At 38.8% G+C, this 20,225-nt stretch overlaps 2 protein-coding genes across 2 annotated transcripts in view; one reads left to right on the top strand and one right to left on the bottom strand.

Annotated features, from left to right (window-relative positions):
• LOC120771793 overlaps window positions 1-20,225 on the bottom strand; it is a 146,982-nt gene that overhangs the window by 57,650 nt on the left and 69,107 nt on the right. The window lies entirely within an intron of this gene.
• LOC120771796 (inositol-pentakisphosphate 2-kinase) overlaps window positions 1-20,225 on the top strand; it is a 134,300-nt gene that overhangs the window by 41,675 nt on the left and 72,400 nt on the right. The gene's annotated exons all lie outside the window — the stretch shown is intronic.

The following is a 20,225-nucleotide window of genomic DNA, read 5'->3' on the forward strand; positions in this document are numbered from 1 at the left end:
GTCAAATCCAAAACGTAAAACATTCCATGTTTTCTATTGACGGGGCTTTCTCGTTGGGTATTGCCAAAAGTTCTGAAAAACTTAAGGAAAATTCTTCAGACACCCAAAGTAGATTTGGTGTCAAGAAACCCACCATTAATTGGAGAATATTTATGGCAAAAGGGTATTATTTTTTAGGCAGAGTACTATGTATATTTTTCGGTAGCATGCTTACTTCAAAGTGACAATTGTTGGCTATTGATTAGCACGAATCAGTAAATCTTTGGATAGATAAGTGCCACATTTGTTTAAAACCTATTATTCTTCAAAAAACATGACAGAAAGTTAGCGTTTTCCCTTCTATGAAGAGAATCGCTAGCTCTGATAGTTTTCGGTAAAAATGCTGGCTCTTAAATAGTCTGTCGCGACAGACACAAGACAAGGTGGACAAACAAAAGCTTGATTGTTCCGCTTGTATGTACACATATCAATACGTGTGGAACAATCCAGACCGGCACATAAACGTGGAGCAAAATATTTGCCAGACGTAGCATGTGTTGTCAGTGGCATGCCACAATGTGCTGCTCACATTTTCTGGTCGTGCAGATAGCAAAGGAAAACGCACATCTGCCGAGCGTCCACATAGACTTGCACTGCACGGTTGAGTCTGAACATGCCAAAGCGCCCATTTGTGATCTAGGTGTGGTTGGGTACCGGCTGTTATGCGCTCTGTTCATTGCCTGCTTACAAATGCCACACGCATATATCGTGAAAAAGCCTTATGAATGAGTACGTGCACATGTGTGTGTGTGTGCGTTTATGTGCCAACAGAGCAATGCTTTGGCCGACATTCCTTTACTGCATTCGCTTGCCAGCGTTTTGCTTCTGTTTTGCTTTTTCACTTCATATCTTAACGCTGCTTCGTAAGTTTATGCGCTTTCGCTTTGCTTGCTTGCTTTTTGGCGCGCGTTTTTATAAAATGTTACTCTAGCGGTTTTGTTCGCTAACTTACACACAGCCACACATAGCAGCGGCAGCAAAGACATTGAAAATGGCGCAAGTAATGCGTGTAAAATAGTAAATTATGACGTTGAGCAAGCTTAACATGTAAGCATACTTTTGTGGGCCATGCGAAAGCCACATGTGTAAACAAGTAAGCCAACCAGCAAGTGTGTGTGTACATGTATACATGTGTATATGTAGGTAAGTAGATGTTTTTATCTACCAAACATAGTCGTTGTTGCGCCTTAAAGTGGGACATACCCAGCTGGCTGCCAACAAAATTTCAGGACCACTATTTTGCCACTCGTGAGTAGTTAGCGCAAAGCAAGGTCTATCACTGGGTAATAGAGGGTGTTATATTATAATATATTCATACTCAATTTTGGGAAACGTCAAAACTAAACTTAAATTTTTTATTAAGTATTGAGGTTAGGAAAATTGTCTTACTTAGCAAATACTTCGATATTAACAAGTACTTAATCCAATCAAATACTTCAAGCTAACACTGGGTAGCCCCACAATTCCACAAGTTTATAGTAAAGTCGCTAATTTGCAACTGCGATAACTTGTACTTTGCTTAACTTTCACGCAACCCCAGCAGCACGCCGCAGCGTTGCGCTTTCACCTCCCGAAAACTTAGAGTTCCTTACCCGAATGCCAGACTTACTTATGCTCATATTTGCGCAACATAAACAAATGGGCAAAACAGCTTTGCTTGTTAGTTAGCAAATAAGCATGAAATGCCATTATTATAGTGAAATATGTAGTACCAAGTGCTGTGGTTATAGCGCCTAAATGCATGCTATGCGCTCGCAATAAAACGCAAAATTCATAACTTAAAATGTAAATTCTATCAAATGTGCCATGGAACTACATCCGATTTAAGCAACCGACAACGCGGACTCCACCTCGCACATCCACACAAATATACATATGTGAGTGTGTTTATAGAGTGCTGTGTCCGCGAACGTGAATAAGCTCAAAACGAATGCACAAATCCAGCAGAAATGCAATTTCGGTGCGCTCATATGTTAAATTAGTGTAAGCGCTTTAACGGAGATACGGATGTGAAAAATGGCACCGACACGCATTATCCCTTGGCAGTGAAGTGGCAGGAATTTCTCAGCGAGGAGCGTATTAGAAGTTGATCGTAATTTTCGACCGAGGACGCATAACTGCGTACTCTCTTTCACTCATTTCGTGTCTGGCTTCAAAATGACGCTATTGAAGATCTGATGTGATCACGTGTTCTGTGCTGAATTCAGTCCAAATTTAAACATGATTTCTTCCATCGAAAACACATTATGGAAAGCTTAAGTTTTTAGTAAGCTCTCGAAACATTTCCGAAGCGAATGGTAACAGGAGACGAAAAGTGGATCAAATGCGACAATAATGTGCGTAGTGAAGCTCAACAAATAGTCGCAAAGCCAGCATTGATGCCTCGAAAGGTTATGCTGAGTGTTTGCTGGAATTGGAAAGGAATCATCCACTATGAGCTGCTCCAGCCTGGTCGAATGATTGTTTCTACATTTAACTGTCAACAACTGATGAGGTTGAAGTAAGCAATCGAAAAAAGGCCATAACTGATCAACAGAAAGGGCTTCGTCTTTCTTCAGGAATACGCTAGACCACACACATCTTTGATGACTCAACAAAAACTGGGAGAGCTTGGCTGCGAAGTTTTGATATATCCAACATATAACCCTGACCTTGCGCCAACGGACTACCATTTGTTTCGGTCAATGCAAAAACTCCCTTAATGGAGTAAAATTGGCTTTAAGAGTAGACTGTTGCTGTTTTTCGCCGAGAAACCAGAAAAGTTTTACCCTGATGAAATAATGCCTCTAGCTCAAAAATGGCAAAGAGTGGTCTACCAAAATCTTACATACTTGGTTCAATAAAGTTAATTTTAAATGTAAGAAACTAAATTGAATATTGATTAGAAATGCGAAAAGACTTTTTCGACTACCCAATATTTTTTGATATTCCGATTTTGCACTTATCATGCAATTATTCGAAAAATTATGGAAATAAAGTAACATGAAGAGCTCGTAAGCTTTCCATAGTCTCTTAAAATATCCGTTATGGTGATTCGATGTAAATTCTCTGGCTTTGGAATCTACCTTTAGTGTGCCTAAACGATCCGAAGTAGTGACTGGGCGATTTTGCAGAAAAAAACTCCCAAAAATCGAATAACAGTTGAGCCAATCTGTATATAGACCGAGGTCTAGTTATCCACCAGATGCTCTTAATTTATTCTACGACACTTTTGACCCCCTCAATAGCCCTGATATACGTCTGTTTGCCTTAGAACACATCCTGATTTTGTGGTTTGTGGAAATCCGCTTTCTCCTCATATTATTAACAAAAACAGCTGAAGCTTATGCTACCGCTAACTGCCATGTATACTATGTGACCACAGGTCCTAAACGCAAAAATGTGCTTACATATGTGTGTGCGTGATGGTGTGCACCGTATGTCCTACATTGTCCGTGCAGTCGGACCCCTTAATGTATTTGCAACTGTGTGTGTCGCATGCACTGCAGTCCTGTCGGAGCGTTGCCTTACATTTCATTGCGCAGATTATCAACTTCCTCCTTTCGGCTCTGCACTCAGTTTGTGCAAATTAGTGTGTGGAAAATGTAAGTAAATTCATTAGAAATTTTGCTAAAATGTGAAATTATCCCCAGCATTTACAAATTGTACAAACGATTATAGTTTCCCTGGCTGTCGTAATATGTGGGGAAGTCATGTATACTTACTCACACACACATACACTTCCACAGCACAAGCGCTTTGCAGCCATAGAAATGCTAAGTTTATTTGCTACCATGTGACATCATGTTGGTTGGCAAAAGTTGCATTTACCTAACGAAAATACATTAAAGTTCGTGCGACTTTGTTGACGTGGAAAGGTCTGCTAACTGAATTAGTGTGTTAGGCCATTTTTGTGGCGAGGCAGGGTATGAAAAAGACTACCATTGGATTTGCAGTTTAAAATTTAAAAAGCTGGCAGTAAGAATGACAAATGAGCCGTTTGAAAATGCCTGGGGAAGATAAATACATAGTTTAAGCTGTAGAACGAGGAAGCGTTGCTATACCATTCGAAGCGGTCTCTCTCCGGCCTTGTACTATATACAAGTATATTCGTATATGTATTTGTTCCTAAGTTCAGTCTTAACTACAGCAGTGTTCCACTCATTGAATAATAGGAAGATTCGAGTGGGAGACGTGGTTATGTGCGAGAAAAACAAATAATAATGAAAGCCCCTTATTACCTTTACAATAGAACTACTAATGCTTTTAGGGAGAAGGAAGCAAGATATTTCCAAATTATATACCCTATAGAGGAAGACACTATTGCATATATAAATGATCAGATTGACGAGCTATAGCAATGCTCATCTATATCTCCAACATACATCAGTTTATGAAATATCGATCTTAATTTTCGCACATGGATTTTTTCCCAAAAAACTGCTCATTTGTCGGTTTCGCTGTTATAGGAACACTATAAGATATCGCAGCCATACAAATTGATCGATCAAGCTTAAGTTCCTTTATGGAAATCTTTGAAGTGATAATCAGTTTCAGATAGATCAAAGTAGATATAAAAATCGAGATAAAAATCTTTTCATACCCATTTCTAGTAAAAAAATGCACCTGTGAGGGATATTATATCTTCGGTGCAACCGAAGCACAAACAAGCACACTTTTTTTACTTTTCGGTGTAACTGTCGTTCAGAGAACCGAGATATCCAATAAGCCAGAACTTAAAATGAGAGTTCAAACTTTGGAAAAATGTCACAGAAGCTTTTATCAAGTTAGAGAAGCAATTAGAATTCAAATAAAGTGAAGATATCTTAAATTTTATCGTTTAAGATATTAAGAACATGAAGTCTCATAGACTTTAAAGCCGATCTATTAATCGTTCAAACCTCGGATTTTCCAGCTTTAAGTTCAGCGCTGGCAAAACTCACAGACATATCATTGATCAATGGCGTGTCTACCTTCCCCTCTCAAATGTTATTGTCATGTGATATTTTAAGTTAGCTTTCCCACATTCACGCAAATAAAAGTACTGTTAATATATTATTGAAAGCTGCAAAATGGCAACAAAAGCAAGCATTTTCATATTCAGCTCTCCATATATGAGTACATATGTACGTACACATATATATATATATACATGTTGTAATGCAGATATGCTTATTTGTAATCAAATATTGTAATAAATTCTTCGATTCCCCCACAACAGGAGACCAATGTGAGCAAGATAAGAAAGTCGAGCTTATCTTTCCAGGTAACTGAACTTCCCGCTTTAGTTTTCAAGTGACAATAATAACATTACGTATTCAAACAACAACAATAAAAACAACAACGAAGGAAATGGCATGAGAAAATATTTATAAACTTTTGTGCCACAAAATATTTGATTTGTCGTCGTCGGTTGTATGGTGGTTGAGGGAAACAGAACGTAGTAGAATGAGAGCGTGTAAGAGTGTGTGGTGTGCACGTGCTCTTTTGTTCAGTTTTAGATATCACACTGAAAAGTTTAGTTTACATTCTAATTCCATTGCGGTTGGGAACCAAAAACTTAGGTGTGGATTATTTGTACCGAAACTTGGTTGGTCAAATGAATGCAATTTTTGTAATAAAATATGTTTACAGTTAGCGAATGTGCCCTCTCCACAAGTTCCAGAAATGTATACGGTGTGGAGAAATGAAAAATGAGAGTGGAATTTCTCAATCGATTTAAAGGGTGTGCTCATGCATTTACTTATTTACGGAAAGGTAAGGACTCTTGCTCAAAATTACGGGTAATTATTAATTTGGGTAATACAAAATGATTGAGTTACGTTAATTTGCATTTATGGGAGGGTCTATACTGGAAAGTGATATCATTTCAGAAACAACTTATAAAAATTCTCGTTATTCTGAAAACAGCGCAATAGTCGTTTTTCGTTTTCGCTGTTTGGCGCCAATTGGAGATTCCAAGCAAAGCCAGGTCCTTCTCCACCTGTTATATCCAACGGAGTGGAGGTCTTCCTCTGCTTCTGCTTCCTGGCTTTCAGAGCAGGAGTGCTTTCGTCCACGACATGACCTAGCCAGCGTAGCCGCTGTCTTTCAATTCGCTGAACTATGTCAATGTCTCATATAGCTCATCGTTCCATCGATTGCGATGTCTTGCCCTCGTTCACTACCAAACCCATTTTCTTCGCTTCCTTTTCCAGTCCATAGAAAGCAGACCTAACGGAAGCAGCTCTGCAGCTCGAATTATTTTCTCCAGCAGCAGGTTGAAGAAGTCGCACGATAGGGAGTCGCCTTGTCTTAAACCCCGTTTGGTATCGAACGGCTTGGAGAGGTCCCGATCCCGGCGGAGCTTCTGGTATTGCTCAATGTCAGTTTACATAGCCGTATTAGTCTTGCGGGGATACCAAATTCAGATTCATAACGGCAGCTCCTTTTTATACTGCCAAAAGCAGCTTTAAAATCGACGAAGAGGTGGTGTGTATCGATTCTCGCAGACATTCTACGGTGTGTGGTGTGTATCGATTCTCTTTTCACGGGTCTTTTCCAAGATTTGGCGCATGGTGAATATCTGGTCAGTTGTCGATTTGCCAGGCCTACGTGTAAAGCCACACTGATAAGGTCCAACCAGTTTATTGACGGCAGGCCTTAACCTTTCACACAATACGCTCGATTGAACCTTATATGTTGAGGAGACTTACTGACTGATAATGTTGTCAATTCCAGAAGAAGTGGTCCCATGTATGTAAGAGCAAGGCCTCCTTAAGCTGCTGTGAGAGTTTCTCCATATTTTATTCTTAGAAAAAGAGAAGAAGTTACACAAGCTTTCTACCCTGCACAACGGATTTATAAAATTTGGGAATATTTAAATCTTATTAAATCTTTGATTAAACGAACAAAATTGATTGAAAACCCCGTAAATTTCGACGAATGCTTCAGGCATTGCAGCTTTAATTGCAATATTAAAGAGTCATATTTGGATTTTAAAAATACATTAGAAAGGAGGCCAGAAGCCAATAAATTTTTTTTTTTTTTTGTTAATATCATTGGTTCACTCAAACTTACAAATAAACATTACGATGGTAGATACATATTTGTATCTCATTCGAGCAAATATGAAGCTAAATTTGTTATTATTATAATGTGTGAAAACGCATGGGACGCAACACTTACAAAACTCAGTAACTGTCAAATTTCAATTCACAAAACTGAGCAAACTCTTCCTTTTGACAGACCAAATATCGATAATCCCGAGTATGGTATTAAAACGGAAACTTGAAGAGAGCAACATTTCACGGATAAATGTCAAAAGCGTCTATATAAAGCACTATACTGAGCTTACATGGGTTCGTGCATATAAACATTCACACACACACACACACATACACACAGATCTAAGTAAGGAGTTTACCCTTTGGCAGGAATGTCCATATGTGGCAAAACGGACGATGTGGGCTCACAAAGAATTTTTATTAGTTACCCAAACATGGCTCATTATGGAATTCAATAAAATGGAAGCTTCTTTAAATTTATTTCATATTTCCCTATTCATTATTATCGAACACCCTCGTCTTTTTAACTTGTGCACTATTTACTTGTATACTCACGTGCCATAAAGGCAACGCCGAGCCATACGGAGACCGTCATTATTGCGGTGGACGCATAATCATGTGCAACACTATGTGGCACACCGTGTGGCACACACATTGACACATTCATTCATCAAACAGCATAAAACGCACGCACACACTCACTCATACATACATAAGCAATTGAAGAAGCAACACTTCTACTGCCGCTTTGGTCATCCTGTGCCACAGCTCCTTGCCTCGCTCCTTGTTGCTTGGTTTTTCATTATTATTATTATTCGATGGCCACGCAGGGAGCCTAAACGCACGCAGCCGACGCAACAAAGCAGGCAGGGTAAACGGCATACATTAGAAGGACGACAAGCACATGTGTTGCAAGTGTATACGTGTGTGTGTGTATGAGTGCCGCTTCGCATAGTTCACTTTTCATTTCCCTTCGTTTTTTTTCTTACACTGTCGTCCTTTTGCGAGGCACTCTGATGAATTACAGCGATAGCAAAGTAACTTAACAACAACAACAGCGCAATATTGTATGAAAAAACGCACCGCCATTAAACACAAAAAGGACAGACGCGCTGTCTGATTGAGCGCGCTGAACGAGCGCAGGTTGAGTGGCCGAATCGAGTTGAGTTTATTAATATTTATACACTGTGTGGTATGTGCCACATGATGTTCGCAGCAAGCATACTACACACACGCACTCGCTCATTCATGGCCGGAAAATTGCTGCGGTGAGTGCCGAGCGACAACAAAAGGACATTACAAATAAAATTAAAATACTTGGCTGTCCGAAAAAGGGACCACTGGCGCTAAAAAAGAAGAGCCAATAAAGATTCAGGTGTGTGTGCATGTGTGTGGAAAGGCAAACCGCTTTCATGAAACCGTGCATGCAAAAAGTTGGAAAGTTTTTCCTTCTGACCCCCATCACCGGCAGACCGCAGCTTTTTGTTGTCGTGGCTTAGCGGTAATGCCGAAAATCAACTCGAGTGCGAGCGCCAACAGTGCATTAAAATGAGTGAAAAGCTGCAACTTCAAAGTAGCTAAATTAATAAATGAAAGCGAGTAGAACGCGTAAGAAGACAAGTGCTGTCCGCGTGCTGCTAAAGAGTAATGAAAGCTTTTTTTCTTTGCTGCAGAATTCATCATGCGAATGAAGTGGTGTTGAGTGCATTAAGAGCACGTGACTATATCTGTATGTGTGTTGAATAGCCGTTGGAAGAGAGGGGCATTAGGCTTTTTTACGTATGAGTCAAAGCTTGCAGGGAAGGTTGGTCGAGGAGTTTATTGTCAGGAGCCCTTTATCAACTCCAGCTTCAGACTTCCTGACTTTTGCAGCGTCTTCCAGACCGAGGTTGCAGTCATAAAGGTAGCAGTAGACTTATGCTCCGGCGTGCAGCTCCTTCAAAGAAGTAACCATCCACTCAGACAGCAGCGCTGCGATACTAGCCTTGAACTCATTAACAGTACGTTCAGGGTTGGTCAAAGAGTGCCTAATATCGGTATCAATACCATCAAGGGTTTTTGTGATAAGACTGGTATGGGTGGCAGGTCACAGCGTAATCGGAGGAAACTTTTAAGCTGATGAGCTAGCATGAAAAGGCATCCTAGAACCTCTATCGGTAGAATGATTGTGTTGTACTACTAGATAGCTGGACTCCGCGGAAGCTTGGAGCGCTGGAATACCATCGGTACATGCGCTGTCACAAAATCCTCTTGGCTCAAGATCGATTGCAAGAGATAGGCCTCAGTAAAACTAGCTTCACCCTAGTTTTGGCGCTTTTGACGGCCATTCTCGCCATTTGGCGTCCACACAGTAAGGCTGTGAATCCTACCAAACGCCATCTACAGCAGCTGTCTGCAAGAAAACGAGGCGGAAACAACTCAACACTTTCTTCTTGATTGTCCCGCGTTTGGGGGGTCAAGACTTAAATACTTAGGCGCGAATTCCTTCAGAAATCCCACCGAGCTGGCTCGAATGGAAATTAAACGCCTCGGCAAATTTGTATTAGTTACTAAGTGGTTTGCTAATTATAAGTTCGGTCACAGGAGTTCCTCTTTTCTATGGCCTCACAAAGGACTACATATAGTAGTCCACGTACGATATTTGATCAACCATCTAACCTAACCAAACTCTCTAATCACCAAAGACCCCTATTTAGCAGTTTGTACATTAAAAGAGAAGAGAGATTGGAAATTGTCGTCTTATTGGACACGCATTCAAGATAAATTGTAAATATGCGAATCTTTTTAGAGTGAGTTATGAGTTTGCAGAAAAGAAGCATCTTACATGAAACATGAATCAAAATGCGGAACTGATAAATTATGCATTTCTATGGAACGGACTAGCTTTTACAGCACCATTATTCATAAAATTATTTTAATTATCATCATGATGAGCCCTCGTTAGAGAATCTAAAACCCCCTTTACTGTTATCTGTGGCACAAATAGTTATCGATTTATAACTTCACCTTTAGGTCATTCATTTCTTTTTTTTTACCACTTGCGCATTCTCTATAGAATGTTACATACGATGTGCACTCGAATGACCTTTAATCTCTTTGTTTATGACATTATCTAAATGAGTTGTAAAAAGCTTTGGCTAAATGTGTTGACTGTCAGTGGCTATCAACGTGCTTACCACTAATGGCACCGACCTCAGTAAGTTCATCTACTACACTATATTAGTGGGCTTATTGCCTGCTTTTAGGCGTAGTGGCTTTCAATTTTTAATGAACAGCAGGCGGTTGTGATTGGCTTGTTGCATTCTGGTTAAGAGACTATTCTCATTGTTTATTAAACTTTAATAAACCGTAGAATGTCTGCGTTAGGGAATATTAGAATAATATAATACACGCTCCTAAATGTATGCAATGTAATGTGAGGTTGTGCGTTTGAGCTTTTCGCTTAATCGTATGCGGGTCACTTGTGGCTTTCGCCAACTCACGCCTTTTTTGTTTTATGTACACTTTATACAAGTAAAAGCTGTGGAAACCGAAGCCGAGTTGTCCGAGTTCGTTACTATCAGTCGGTGAATTGTGGTTCGCGGCCTGATTCAAAATGACAGAAGTTAATATGAAGCTACTTAAAGAGCTTCTGACATAAGCGAGTTTTTCTTGATGGCACTGCAAATGTCCATATTTACTAACAAGTTGTTGGAGTCCTCATTTCTCGGAAGGCAAAGTTCGCGCACCACAAATTCGAAGAAAAGCTCGGTCTAGGAGCTGCCAGCTGCAAGCGCCATTTAAATATTTATTTATAAGTATGTGCGTTTATTCATACATTTATTTTGTATCCCTTTCGATACAAAAAGACTACGTAAAAGGTGCTTTTTGTATTTCTGTGTCCGCTTTGCTGTTATCACATGCAGTTTCGCTTGCTTTAGTTTGTTGTTGCTTGCGCGTTATCTTTATACCTCGACTTTCTTTTTGTTCTGCTATTTATCTATTATTTGCAAAGTTCAAAGCTCTGCACCTAACCGTGCCAACAGCCCCCGCTCCTCCGCAACACACCCCCGTCAGCCACCTCTTTCAAGCGCCGCCAGGTTGTGGTCGGTTGTGTGGAGCCTCTAATGCACACTGTGTTATTTACGCATGAGTACCTGCATACATATGCATACCGTTATATTATTCATGGCACAATTCGCAGCCGAATGAGCGCGCCTTTATTGTGGCAAATCCGTCGGCTTTTTGGCTGTTGCTGGCAATGCGGCCTAATCGGGCGTGGCCGGGCGCTGTCAATGAGGCAGAAATTTTTGATTTTACACTTTTGATTAATGGTAACGGTGAACTGTGCTTTCTTCTCCATGTTTTCAATGTACTTGTTGTTTTTGCATCCTTATTATCATCGCTTGCTTGTTATTGTAAATAATTTTGCATTTTCCAACGTACAAACAGGCTTTCAATGGCTTTTCTCGGCCTTTGAGCGGCGTATTGTTCACGATTTAGTTAAAGGATTATTTATAAGGGTCGAACATGGCCGCATAGATGGGAAGACGTGACTTCGACTAGATAATCCCGCACTTGATTGAGCATTTAAAATGCCAATTATTCAGCATTCAAGTTCATTTGCCTGAAATGATGGATTTCGCTGATAAGTGCACCTGAATAGCGGTTAAATTGTGGAAGAAGAGAAAGATTTTATGGCAATGTTATGTGAGAGTTCTTTAAAATGTAGCTTTCATGTTTCAATAATTGACTTCACAGGAGTTCAAGGGCACCCAATGTAATTCTAGTTTTCATAAATAACGTTTAACAGTTTGTTATGATATTTCTTTCGATTAAAGATATTTTTTTTTATGAAAGACCGCTGCTAAATCCTTTAAAAATGGTATGAAAGGAAAAAATAATCATATCATAATGAAAGGAAAAATACTTTTTTTTTTATTCATTGATTTTTCTTTGTCAATGTTTTTAAAACATATCTTTCCTTTCAGCTTTGAAATTTTAATTTCGCTTTCAAACTGGTTTGATCTTCTGTTATTTTTTGCTTTCAAAAATTATTAGCCCTTGTCTATTAGTTCTATCTAAAATGTGAGATTTTCAATTTTGGATACAATAGGTAGAGATCAAGACAAGTTCTTAGAAGTTTCTTACCAAAATTCTATGAATAATCTTCTTTTGTTTCGATTTAGTAAACTTTCTGGTAAATTCATTGTATCTGACAAAGAATCGCATATGTTAATTCGATCCATACAATTTTTTACGGACAATTCATGTGGTATCCAAATGGTGGTTTGATGATGAGTGTTAAGTTCCTTAGCGATGTCACGGCTGCTGATGTACTGGTTCTGGTCAATCTTTTCCATAATTTAAACGACTTTTGCCACGGCAGGTCGACCAAAGCGAGGTACATCTTTCAAAATTTCAAAATATAGCGAATTTATTCATCATTTTCACTCATTGTTGACGACTGTAGCCTTTTTTCAATTTCCACATATTTAATTTTACATTTAACAGTTATTTTCTTAAATTAGTTTTGTCGCTTGAAAGGTTTTATTGTAAAGACATATGGAGACTCGCTATAAAACGAGAAATGAAAGAGATCTTAAAGGTCTTCTACCTTGAATAACTCTAATTGAGCTCCACATTGAAGGATATTCTTATTGTTCGTCTTTTAGAGAAACATTTTTTTAAGGCTTGGTATTACATACTTAGATCTGCTGAAAGGGTTTTGGTATAGTCCTCCTATATATATCCTAGATGAGATTCCAAATCGAACTATGAACACTGCTTGATTTTTCCAAGACGGAAATATAACCTGTTCTTCTGTCATCTGTCAATGGTGTCTTATGATGAACTTTCAAGATGGAGAGTTACATTCCTTAAAGATCCATGCCGTGTGGGTTTTCTCGGCACTCGGACTCAAATATAAAAAAATAACAGTCTGAATATCCTATATACTTATGTATATAGGTATATCCAGATATATTAACAAATGTCTGCAAACATATTAAATATTTATTCAGCCTATCAAAACATATTCCTGTTGCCACCCTATCGCTTCGTTTCAATATGAAAATACACGTTTTATCCAAAAGCAATTACGCTTCAGTAACGTCTTCCCAGCTGCGCCGTGCGCTTTAATTGAGGAGCGCAAACAACTCTAACGAACGTTATGAATTTATCGGCACAGCCGGCTTCAAGCTAAATGCTAAACATGCTATGAGTTTATAAATACACATACAAGCGTTCTATTTCACCCCTCGCAGCTAGAGCGAGCACATTTCAAACCCAACGTTTCCTGGCGCAGCGAATCTACAGAGCAGCTGTGTGTGCCAGCAATGTGATGTCGCGTCATGAACAACAACACATTTCAGACATTACTGAGGCGCTTCGCTCGTAACAACAACATTTGATAGTAATACGCCAACAACAAATGCCGGCGCACCAAGTGAAACACGCAGCTCAATCAGCGCGCATTATGCTCTTGTATAAAAATAATTATTGCATATCCTGTGTAAAGGAAAAGTGCGCCTGCTCACCAGCACACACCAACACACACCACCGCACGCATGCACGCAAATGTGTCTAAACGCGTATTCCCGAACACATACAGACATGCACTTTAATTGTGCGCTTCAGCTGTGCAAGGAGAGCTGTACTCTCGCCCTCGCTACCCCTCCTCGCTGATGTGCTGCTATGCCTATAGAAGAGTGTGTGTGATTTTTAGTTGCCGGTTCGCCACCCTTTGGTGCGCATTCACAATGCTCCGTTGTGCCTGCTTTTGTTTTGATTTAGCGGAAGTGCAGCGATTGTGTCGTTTGTTGTTTGATTAAAGATTTGAGAGATCGGCGTGTCCTTTGAGGTCCTTTATCCACTTGCATGGCCGTTAGATATCAACACCACGCAAGCCTTGTTTCCCTTTGTTTGTCTATGCAATTAAAAGCGCGAAGGTAAATTTGCCCGGAGCGTTTACGGATATGGGAAATGTTTAGTGCATGGACCAAATTTCCGGTTGGAGTTGTTTTTGCTCGCTGCGGTTGTAGGGGAAATGCGTGGCAATTGAGTGGCACTAAGCTCGCTCGGCAATTATTATGTATTTAAAATATTTAACACTTAAGCGTAAGTATAGTTTTATTCCCCGAAAAATTGAAAAATTTTCCTCCAGCACAATGTAACTTTTGGATCATTCTTTAACCCTTCTGTTATGTTAATAAAAATATGATGTCAATGTCACGGAATGACCTAGTCAGTGTTTTGTAAGTGTGTCCTATAAAAACCGTATGATTTTAGTTTCCTTCTAATCCTCTAATATTTCTTAGTTTTACTGATTTCTTATTAAGTTTGATTTTAACATTTCATACATTATAATCAATAAGGGTCTTTTGGTCAATTCTGTATACTCCAGACTTTGTAGAATTATAAAAATCTTTATTTCCGACAACTTCTTGGGATGGTTTTCAATAATGCTTTTATTATGATGCAAGGTGCTCAATACAGTAACCATTTTCTACTTTTTTGGAATGTTTTCAACAATCGTGATCAAAAAAGAAAGACTGCGACTGCTTTGTACTGGTAATCGTCTTAACTCCTGGTTAGTGCCACAAACCGGCAAAAAGCTTTCTGCTGTTATATTCCGTCTTTCATACCCACTTATGGTACTAGATCCAACACTACTAGTTGGCCTTGGCTTGGCTCCGGTTGTGCTGAAACTTTTCCCAAACCGATTTGGAATTTTAGACAAAATCTTGTATACTTTAGTTTTAAATGAGCCACATTTTACATAAAATCTTAAAAGAAATTTGCCCTTTTTTAAAGCGGTTTCTCTCAATGCAAGAATTCATAAAAGGAATTTTGTGTCTTTTATGAAAAATAAGAAAAAGGAATATAAAAAGGTCCTTGAGGTGACAGAAGGGTTAACCAGCATATAAAGTCGGGTACGTTAACGGTACTGTGGGGCTGATCTTTATCAAATACTGTCAATATGTAAAGAAGTGCTAAGCTCGAGTGTAATCGAACGTTTTGCACTCTAGCAATTTCCAAAATTAAAACCGAGAGCATATTTTCAGGTGTTGATAAAAATGTTACGAGAAAATTCTAAATTCATTATTCCGCGGATTTATTAATGTATCACACCCACATTTGGTAACAAACGTAAACCTAAGGTAATATAACCATATGTTCCCATTTATTTATTATAATATTATTACAGGGGTTGTGATATAGATTTCAGTCATATTCTGCTGGTGATCAAAAAAATTTTTAATTCCATTAAAATGTCGAACAAACTCGACTAAAAAGTTGGAGACGACTATATTAGATATACATGTATGGGTGCTAGAAGAATTATAGACACGATTATAACTATTTTCAAGACAAGGACAGAAAATTGTCATGAAAAAACACTGCCTGATTTTCATTAAGATAACTCACAAATTTACCGATAGTTGTATAAGTCAACCGGAAATCCAATAAAGTTCTTACTAGATATGTACATATTTTAAGGTTAGGGGAAGTACCGACCCGATTTTACACAGTTTTGGCACAAAGGCATATTATTATAAGTAGTCTCTGAATTTCATTAATGTATCTCAAAAAATAACCGATAGTTTTGGTAATAAGTCAGACATAGGGACAGGGGTCCATATATTCGGTGTCTGAAAATGAGAAGGCTTACCTTAAAGGCACTCTTGCAAAGGTTTATCACGATAATGTCGTTGGTTCTCGATTTATATACTGTAAAGTGAAATAGTCGTTGATCAGGTACAACTACTTAACCAGTATTAACAACATTTCGACACTAGCTTCAATGAAATCTTTTTGAGTGACGTCAAATAACCGTTATATAGGGAATGGGCTTAAATATTAAACGATTTCAGCAATTTTCGCAACGTCTGCGAAAATACTCAAAATGTCTTTAAGTTTAAGTTCAGTCTTCTTAGTAGACTTTATATCCAGAATTTATCAGAGATGGAAAATTTTAAAATTAAATAACTTAATTTTGAACTAGAGAGGAACTGCAAGCATAAGGAGGCTACGTACTATGTCCTAGACTAACAGACTAAGACGACGTTGGATCTTCCATCAAACTGGGTTTTATTAAAAACTTCACTTCGGAGGATGATTTCAGAAATAATTACAGAAATAATGACACATTAGACGTCATTGACTTGCCTCATCTTCTAAGAGCGGCATTGAGGTCTCAGAATTGTTTAATAATCAAATTGAGTGCATACACACTTCCAGTTAGTTCACTAAAGCTAAAAATAGCATGCAAATATCAAACGTAACGGCATTTGGCAATAGCCATTCGTGTCATGCAACAATAACTGCACAGAGAGCTTCTGGATATTTGACAAAGTAATACAAAGTGGAAACCACAATCCAACAAACAAAAACAAATTCCCTGCAATCCCTGCGGCATAAGCCAACAAGGAGCACAGGTGCATATTCCATTGGCAGACAAAACTACAGAAACGCTCACAGCAAGCATGACGTTAGCAAGCCACTGGAAAGAGGGATTTCCTTTTGCCAACAAATTTGCATCGCTTTTCAGCTTCGACAGCTCTCCACATTGAAACATGTAAAGATAAACCGACGCCGACATTGAACAGCAGAACCATTTAATCATTAGCCACGCTGTGGCAGCAGTAGCAATTCCCACACACACACACATACTTATATGAGTTCCTTTTTGCGCAACAATGCCACACGACTGCTCACCTTAAACAAATAAAAGCGTACATATGTATGTGTGTAAATAGTAATGGGCCTATTTGTGAGTAAATATTTGGCTGTTGGCAACTCATACGCACTGCTGCGTGCTCAAGAAGCTCTTGTGTGCACATCACTTTGACTTGAAGCCATTTCGCTTGCATTTTGTGGCAACATGAGAGCAAAACTCCATAATGTTCCAGTCGAAAAATATAGAACTGCCATTCATTTGCTCCTACAATGCTGTTAATCAGCTGGCTCGACAAGTTCAGTTGTTGTGGTTGCATACCCCCAACCTTGATTTATTTTAAGATAGGCGTCTGGTTACATAAATGTTAAAAATAGGAATTACCAAGTTGAGAATAATTACATATTTATGGTGTGATACTTGATTTATATCAAAAATTATAATTTACAAAAGCGCCATTCGTCAGAATGTTAAATTTTGAATAATCGGTTTAATCATAATAATGGGTAGTCGAAAAAGTCATTTCGTATATTATCAATATATGTCATTGCATTGTGTAGTACCATATAGTGTTGGGAAGGTGAGACTTAAATTTTAAACCAAACAACTAACCAAAAACAAAATAAAATTCCGGTAAGATAAAAAAAGTTACAGCTATTTAAAAATATGTGAAAATAATGAAGAAATTCGCTATATTTTGAAATTTTTCTATAAAAAGGGAAGAATACCACACAAGTCACCAATGAAATTTGCGAAGTTTACGGAGACGATGCTGTATTTGTTCGGTACATATTTTGAAGAAATACGAAAAGACTTTTTCGACTATCCAATATTATTACTGTCAATTTAGATTTTGTAGGCATTGGTGCATTTTAAGTTTGCTCCCATCTCTGCTGTTGAAACACCGAAAAAGGACAAAAAAGTCAGTAAGCTAGTTACAGGTAGAAACCTTAAGAGCTCTATAATGTTAATCAAAGTTAATAATACTACATGTACGGCCTGGTGAAAATAAATCCATTATTTGTTTGTCATAAGGAGAAGGAAGTAATCGCTTGGTGCCTGGTGCGGAATCTATGCTGAATGTATAAGAACTATTTATCGATTTCTGAGAGCAGGCGCTGTTTTGATTGAAAACAATGCTCCTCCTATTGGCGAAAGCGAGCCGCTTTTGGACGATTACTTCCCTCAGAAGATCCACCGCATTTAGACCAGCGACCGTGTTTACTTTTGATCTTGCCGAAAAATAAAAATTCCGTCCATGAGTTTTTGTTTTTCCATTAACGTGGTACTCATACGAGGTTTGTTCATAAAGTATCGCGAATTTTGTATTTCATATATTTTGTATCCTACAAATTAATAACCCTCAGATGTGTTGCACTTTTGTTGGCGTTTTTTTTTTTAATCCTCTAAGGACTTAAAAAAAATAATTTTTTATGATCTTGTTTAGCTTCTTCTTCGATGCAGTTTTTATCTCCTCAATCGTAGCGTGGCGTCGGCCTCTTCAGTTTTGGGAACAAAAAAGTCACAGGAGCCAGGTCTGGAGAATGCGGTGGCACCATTAGTGTGTTGTCTTACACAACTCTAGGCGTTTATATTGGCTTTCTTCCCGCTAATGGCTGTTAACTTGCAGGCAATATTCTTCACTGACCATACGACCCTTTGGCGAGAACTCAGGATGTACGACGCCTCTGGAACCGAAGAAAACTGTTTGTAAAACCTTCACATTCGGACTAACTTAGCGAGCTTATTTCGGTATTGGCTCATGGGACAGCTTCCATTGAGTTGATTGAGCTTTGGTTGCCACGTTTCAATCATAAACTCATGATTCGTTCCCAGTTATGACCCATTGAATCACATTTGTGTCGTCACGAACTGAGTCCAACAACTCCTGAGCAATGCTAACGTGACGCTGATTTTGCTTGAAAATGAGCAAGTTGGCACAAACTTTGCGGTGATTCATATCCAAATCATTGATTAGAATTGAATGGCACCATGCCAAACGATACGCTTAGTTGTTGTTTTAACGGGAGGCTCAGGAAACTTGCTGTTTCGACGGGGCGGACCAAAGGGAAAAAGGTGTCAGATGAGCGGGGTTGGTGGGGTATGCAAAGAGGTGACCAGTATCATGCGGAGACTCATTGCACGCAGGACATATGTTAAATATGTCTGGGTCTACATATTCTGGACAAGTAGGAGTTTAATCTGCTACAATATCCAAAACGAAGCTGCGCAACGGTCATTCGCGTTTCTCGCGGCAACTCGAGCCCTTCGTCTGCAACGGTTTGTGATTTGACTCCAAGAACGCCATTCACTGGAAGGGAGTCGGCGAAGGTGTTGATAGCTTCACTATGAATGGCGGTCAGTACCTGTCGGAAGTTAGTTGCGTCCAAAGTCCGGTCGGCGTATTGTTCGATGTCGTCGACGTAATTGAGGAAAGACCACTTGATGTTTCTAGGAGGCGATTCCGCTCCAATCAGGTGGCTGCAGGGGTGATTTCTGCGAATACATTCCAGCAAGAACTGCTTCGAGAGGAGTTCATTGTGCTGCTTGATATATGTTTAGTTCCTCAGTGGTTGCTCCAATGGTGATTCGATCATTGGCCAATACTATTTTATTTACTTCGTTTAATAAGAGACATGAACATAACAAGCAACGCAACAAAACAATAGAAAAACGAATACACGTAGCCTGCGAAAATTCAAAACTTGCAGTTCGAAACAGTGCTTAATTGTCGGACTTCACGATTTCTGTTTTTTGTAGATATAATCAACAATTGGTCTTCTAGATTGTGGAGCATCTTCGACATCAAAACTATCGGAACGGAATCCATAAAACCGAAATTGGCTCTTACAATATCAGAATCATAAACACTATACTCAAACGATACTAAGTCAAGCAATCACAAAACTATCCATCTTACTAAAGTCATGTGTAAGAAAAGTAATAATTTAAAGGATGTGCCTAACATGTACATTGGAATGTGTGCGAAGCAAAAAAGCTTTAATTCATATCCTTCATATAATTTTCATATTAGTATTACAATTACATTACAGCAGTTCCTTGTGCGTTTATTTATTTAATAGCCAGGAAAATTTTATTTCACAAAATAATATAAAAAGCTGTTTCTCAAGGCAAACAGTAATAACTAGCAGCCAAGTTAAAAAGTTGTTCATTAACTCAACTTTGCTCAGTTTTGAAACTAATTAGCCCAAAAATCTCACTAGAGCTACTCCCTCACATATGCTCTACGGCATTAAAAGTATTTTAAGAACATCACCGTTGTACTGCAGCCGACAATGTATGCAACTGCACTCATACATCAATACACACACAGGCGTGCACATTGCTGGCGCTGCAAGTGAAGAGCGAAACGCATTAATTAATGCCATTACGCTTTGCTCGTGCAAAATTCAAGAGCCCCGAAAATACACGCACCCATACACAAACACACACGTATGTACGTGTGAGAGAGAGTGCGAAAATGTCTGCGTTCGCTGATGAAA

Source organism: Bactrocera tryoni, chromosome 3 (assembly GCF_016617805.1).
Source record: "Bactrocera tryoni isolate S06 chromosome 3, CSIRO_BtryS06_freeze2, whole genome shotgun sequence".
Taxonomy (NCBI): domain Eukaryota; kingdom Metazoa; phylum Arthropoda; class Insecta; order Diptera; family Tephritidae; genus Bactrocera; species Bactrocera tryoni.